The sequence below is a fragment of the Poecilia formosa genome, unplaced genomic scaffold (genome assembly GCF_000485575.1).
Source record: "Poecilia formosa unplaced genomic scaffold, Poecilia_formosa-5.1.2 Scaffold197, whole genome shotgun sequence".
Taxonomy (NCBI): domain Eukaryota; kingdom Metazoa; phylum Chordata; class Actinopteri; order Cyprinodontiformes; family Poeciliidae; genus Poecilia; species Poecilia formosa.
This window is the reverse complement of record NW_006800136.1, coordinates 1,162,502-1,169,130: the sequence shown is the minus strand read 5'-3', so window position 1 is coordinate 1,169,130 and position 6,629 is coordinate 1,162,502.

The window sequence follows — 6,629 nt, the reverse complement described above, 5'->3', positions numbered from 1 at the left end:
TAGAAAATAAACTTCAGTCATCAGCTTTTAAAGAAAAGTATTCAAATAAATAACCCAAAGGCAGATCCAAAAAGAACGTTGTTTGTAAAAGACATCTCTTTTCCTTTCAAACTGTTCTGGGCAGAAAAAGACCAGAAATACAAAAACCATAAAACTGAAGAAATAAAATTCATAAGGGCTGATTAGCATTCACATTTTCTCTTAATGTTGTCTTGGAGAAGCTCATGCAAACTATTCTTGGAAGGTGTGGATGACTTTCATGTCATGATGCAGAAACTGGAATGAACTGGATAAATCACATTTAAATGAGTCCAAATCTGCTCCCTCCATCCCAGAGAAATTGGACAGTGTTCACATGAAATGATTAATGTTACTTCATCATGAGTCAAAGCACTGCATGAGGGATGGGGGTCTCTCAAAGCGGGAAAAGATAAGCATACACCGGTCCTGATTTCAGGCCAAAATAAAAACTAAATAGATGAACAGTGGATGTGACACCGGCAGGGAAATCGGCAACCTGGATCTAATCTGCTGTGACAAATTAATGCTCAACAAGCTCCTTGTTTTTCTGCCCCCCGTCAAAAACTCAAATTAATGACAACGAGATGTGAAAAATATTACATCCTTACGCTATTAAGCATGCATCTATTTCCAGCTTTCACTTTTGTCATTCGCTGGGTTGCATCCGCGCTGCTCTCTCACACGTCTCTTTCTCTCGGGCCAAACCTCTCTATCCAATATTGATCCCTCCTGGGTGATGCTGCTTTTCCCAATAAGACCACTCTTGGGTTTAATGACCTGGAAGTGGATCGATGAGCTGCCTCGCTCTCTGATCTCTCTCGGCTCAGGCCTGCGCGCCGTTGGCCCCGGCTTAGCCTTCAGCTCGGCTGCCAGCTGGGACAGACTGGAACGATGCCCATCTTCTGACACCGGAGGACATAATCATCTGTGTTAAAAGATACCAACTCGGCCTCACGAAAGCCTTCTTAATCTGATTCAATGTTACAAGTAAGCTTATTTAAGCTTAGAGAAAAAAAGTGGAACGGCAAGTAACTGGACCTTTTCCAGTTTGCTGCAGATGATGCTGGGGTTCAAGTGGATGTGCGAAGATGGTTGTACAAACTCATGACTTTAGAAGAGGCGAGGGTGATTCAGTAAAACACAGGCAGAAATGTCCAACACTGATATTTTTTCCTATATGCTTCCGAGTAAAAAATGGAAAGAATCCAAACAAATAGCGTCAATACATTAGCGCACACTTTTCTTCCTTTTTTTTTTTGGCTTTTAAAAACAAAAACGAACCTGAAGAAGTGTACATTTTGTACAATGTGCTAGTATTTGTATAGATTAGTATCGACTGAAGTTTTATTTAATTAGATACTAACTTCTGGGGAACACATAAACACGGCTGTCTCAGTAATGTTGGAAAAGCTAACAAGGCTAATCACTAATATAAGAAGTTTAAAATGTAAACTCAGTCAGCTTGAAGTGCTTCCAAGAAGTTGTGATCTCAACTATCACTGCAAATTCACTCATCGTTCGCAAATATTGCACAGACTTGCAAATTTTCTCCCATCATTGCAACTTTTACGCAAATCTGACCAATCAGCTTTATGCTTTTTTTTTTTTTGTATTTCTCTTTCTGATTTAACTTCCTGGTTCACGACATCACTTGAAAGCCAAACCCGGAAGATGAAAGCATGTGTGATGCTAAACGATAACATTTGGGATTTTTACTTTTTTTTTTTGTTGAGATGTTCTGTTGGATTTGCTTATTTTGTGTATATAGTTCAGGTTAACTTAAATGACCAGTATGAGATTCTTGTTTTGAACTTTGATAATTCCTCAGGACGGGATTTGATTTGGATGAAGGGTGCTTTTTCAAGTAGGATAATATCTGCACTTTAAATATTAACTATGTTAAAACCCCGTCCTTTTTTGGGAAGGTTGTGTGCAACTTTCTTGCAAGATCATGTTATAGCAAAATAAAATTAATTTATTTTATTTATTTCGAAAAAGGTGTTGTAAAACCAGTCATTGTAGGCTGCAACAATCATAACCAAACATTGCAACATCCTAGAGGGACTTATGTTGTCTCTATTACAGCGGCTGCTCTTTCACACTTGCACTGTTATGCTGCCTGTTTCTGCTCCTAATATAAATAAGTAATGACTCCTCACGGCGAGAAAGCTGGGAAAATATTTTCAATTCTGTTCTCATAATATATTTCACTAAGCTTAACAAAAATCAGAGATAAAAAGCTGCCACGGTGCATCAACAAAGATTTGATCCCAAGAACAGCAAATGTAATCACACAACATTTGGTTTCTCTGTTGGAGAGTTCGCAGTCTAAGCTAGGCTTTCCTACATCAACCAGTTTAAAGCAGTTTGTTTTTAAACAGAGTCTTGTCCGTTTTTATGACTGCTGAAGACTAAAATGAAACCGAACACACTGGAATGTGACGTTCTCACTTCAGCCGCCATGAGTTCAAATCTGCGGGATCAGAAAAAAAGCCTGCTGCTTCTCCCTTTTCAATACAAACACACGGTGAGGAGTGAAAAACTTTGATCTGCTCAGATAAATTAAGTCAAGGCAACCTCCCCTTGCTCCTCCGTCGCCATAGCAGCAGTCAGTCCAGAGACATCTCTAACCTCATCTCCTCTCCTCCCCCATCCCCAAATCTGACCTTCACATGGTTGTCACGGTTACAATCTGAGTCAAAGAACAGGTGGAGACCGATACACAGCATTACTTAATTTACACCAAATGAGGACAAAACAACAGCGAGAGCTCTGGGCTGTTCGAACATCATGTCTACAGATCACTTTTGAAGGCCGTCAAATGAGATTCAAGAGCAAAAGATACAGTTTTAAAAACGTTGATTATATAAGTGGCCCAAACTGGCACAAAGATGACAGAACAAAGACTATTATTAGTGAGAGACGGCGGACGGCAACAGTCGAAGCCTCCCACACACCGACCCTGTGATGAGTTCACTGTCTGGTCGGTGAAAAGCTGCAAGAACCCTGAGCATATTCTCATCTTCTAAAATGAAGCGTCTGCATTAGAGATGCAAGTTACAGATTGAGTTCATCTAAAGTTGGTTGATCTTATCCATCGACTAACCGATCAGCATTCATTTTCTTAAAAACCCGAGTTTTCTCTTGTGTCAACAGGGCCGACCGTCTTTCCATAACATAAGGGGCTAAATCTTTCATAATATGATGAAATAAACTTTTACAGTATTTTGTATCAGCTGTATTAAATGCTGACTGACTAAACAGAAATTGGTGGTTTTATCACATTAAACTTAGATATAGTTATAAACTATAACAAAACAGAAATCTCTTAATAGAAAAATAAAAGATGAAAAGAATAAAATATGTGAAACCCTTTAGCCATCAACAGAGAAATATTCACAGAGACGTCTGTAGGTTTTTGCGCTGTCAATCACTCTCGTGCTCACCCTCTCACACTGTAGTTCACCACAACATAGCCGGCCCAGAATGCTAAGGCTAGTTAGCATACCCTCTGATGACGGCGGATAATTGATGAGTTGTTTCTCTTTCACTAGCATATTGAGCAGCATTGATTGCTAGCGCTAAGCCCCTCCTCCTGGCTCTTGATTGATTTTAACCGGGAGAGGTGCATTTCTTCAGATGGCAACAGTTGCACAGATTACCTGTCTCACTCTGTAATATCACGACACGGTGATGGTTTTAACAAATATGGAAGAAAACATATTTTGTAACAGCTACATGCTGCAGATTTAATTGATTTGACTAAACCATTAATCAACAATTAATTGTAAATGGTTTGCGTCCCTAATCTGTACGCAAAATGTTGTCTCATTCTTTTAATGTTCTCAGTGCAGCAGAAATGAGGCTGTATTCATGGAGTGAGGCAGAAATAACTAATGCATAATTACAAGTGGAAAACGTGGTGATTCATTCCACTGTAACTAGTGGGATGCAGACAGAAGTAATGCTACAGATGGTAAAGAATGTGATGCGTTCAACATTTCATGGAAAATCCCTGTACTTTGTTTTTTTTTTCTCCCCCTTTTTTTAATATTTGGTGCCAACCGCCCCGACTTCCTCCCATTCTCTTTCTGTTCAGCGTTTTAGCGTAGCAGCATTTGCTTTCTTCTTTACCACTTCTTCCCATCTTCCCCCTCCTGTTCTCCTGCCCCGCCCTCCTCAGCGGGGAAGGAGAGAGCGCAGATGCTTTTAGCAAGTTGACATTTGGTGCCAGTGTAAAAAACACTGCATAGCAAAGCAGGCTGGCTCAGTGTGAGGGCCAGATTCTAGCGGTAATGAGCTCGCTCTGACAGGGAGGATAGGATATGGAAGGCCAGGAAGCGTGTGTGTGTGTGTGTGTGCGTGTGTTTGTGTGTGTTAACGTCTGTGATCAGCCACCAGAGGCTGCTCTAATGAGGGCTTCGTGTCTGCAGTTGGTGGTGGGAGGACTCAGCATGTTGGAACCACCAGACTGTTTTAACATTTGGTTTTCATTTTCAAAGACCTCACAACACACTTACATTTGTTTTCCAGCTAAGAAAATAATAAACTGACCAGCAGTACCACCGGAGAAAACACATAGGGGTTATGAGCAGGATACCAGTCAGACACAACGGCTCTAAATGCTACAAACAAATAAAAAAGAAGAGGAATAGATGCTTAAGAACATTTCTGTCTCACTTTATTTAACCCGCTTTTGTTCTCAATAATTTCTCAATGTAAGTGTTTATTCAAAATCACATTAAAATTCCCCCACTAATGTCAACCAAGCATCACTGAATGCTTATAATGCTAATGTTCTCCTCTGGCTCCCTGTGTTCATGTGGCTTTTGTACATTTTTGTTCATATTTTTTACTAAATCTACGAATCAACTTGACGCCTCTGCCTGCTGCATTTGGGTCCGAAATCACAACATCTCAACATGACAGAAGGAACCGGCCATCAGGACCCAGCGGGTCTGCAGTTCGCAGAATATGGACATTTAAGAAGGACCGTCATCATTTATGGTACTTTGCTTACGGACAATTAATTAAGCAATTAATCAACACTAAATATTATTGTCTGGCCAGATGCTAATATTTAATATCAAATGGGCCTTCAACACACAAAAAAAACAACTAAAAATGAACAATTAGCTATCAAATTTCTTTTGTAAATATAACCAAAGGATTTATTTCCTTCACTTGTCATCATAAATGTTTATTCCACTTCTAGATAGATGTACATGTAAAACAATTTGTCACAAGTCAGAAAAGTAATCAGTATACTTATTTAAAGAGCTACTCTACACCAATTATTTTGTTTTGTTTGTTGTTAGTTTATTGGTCATGGATTATTTTAAATATTGGACTCAATCACAAAGACCAGTAATGTAACAGAGTACATTTGGTATTGAAATTCGGTTGTTCCTTGACAAAAATAAATAATAATCGATCGTGCCTCTTGAAGGAGCGTCCCTTTTCTCAGTGGAATATTTTAACCACTTCCTCCTTTAAGTGTAAAAGAGGGTGAGGGGTGAGGATGGGATGGGACTCCATAATTAGGTGGCAACCGTACTGTCATTCTGCTTTTACAGTACAGTAGGAAGTCTACAAGGTGAATGTCTGCCAGGCAGCCAACTGCAGGCTCTACCTCACTAATTAACCCGCTATTATGAGCTTGTTAAGCTCCCAGTGCCACGCTAAAAGGAGCAGGAAAACAGAAGGCATAATAGTCTGTGCAATAAGCACTTGAAAACTGCTACTGAGTGTAGTTGATGCTTGAAATGTATGCGTAAGGTTATCTATCTGAATTAAAACAACTACCAATGGAGAAGCGGTGTGTGGTGCAATGGTAGAGCATGTACCCCATTTACAGAGGCTGTTGGTTCTCAACGCTACCAACCCAAACCTTTGCTAAATGTCTTTCCCCCCCATCTTTCTCTGCGCATTTTTTGTCCTAAGTAAAGTCTGTTCGGGCCTCAAAAACCTGTTCTTCTTCATGCTTTGGGTCCGTGGCAAGTTGTTGATCCTGTGACTTGTGTGATAAAAGTGTTTCCATTGCAATTTTGTGAAATAAACCAATTTTGACACAACCGGAAAAACAACCTCAACCTATTGCCAAAGCCTTTTAATCGAAATATGTACGTTTTCCAAAATTGTTGTGTTTCCAATAAGTAAGTTTATTTTCAAAATGTCAAATTGGGAAACACATCTACATGCAACTTACAAATTTTACCCTACGTAGATCCACACAAGCCAAAGCGGATACATTAAAGCTGCTGTGATCAATAATGAAAAACAACAGCCAGCTGCACTGCTAAATCAATAATCAATTACTCCTGATGTCATAGTTTGGATGTTTTTCTGCTGTTTTACTTTGGATAACAATGTTGAACAAAAAAGGCATCAATGTAGCACCTGGGTTGGTATCTTTTACTGCTTCAAGGTGTCTAAAATGTATTTGTCTCCATTGAAAAATTATCAAATAATGCAAATACAGCTTTTCTTGAAAAAATAAACAGATTATTCTTCAGGAAAATGAAAGTGTTCTGTCCCCGGCTCTCTCCAGCAACAGATGAAGCTCCCTGCATGACCTGGCACAATTTCTCTCTCTTTCTCACACACAC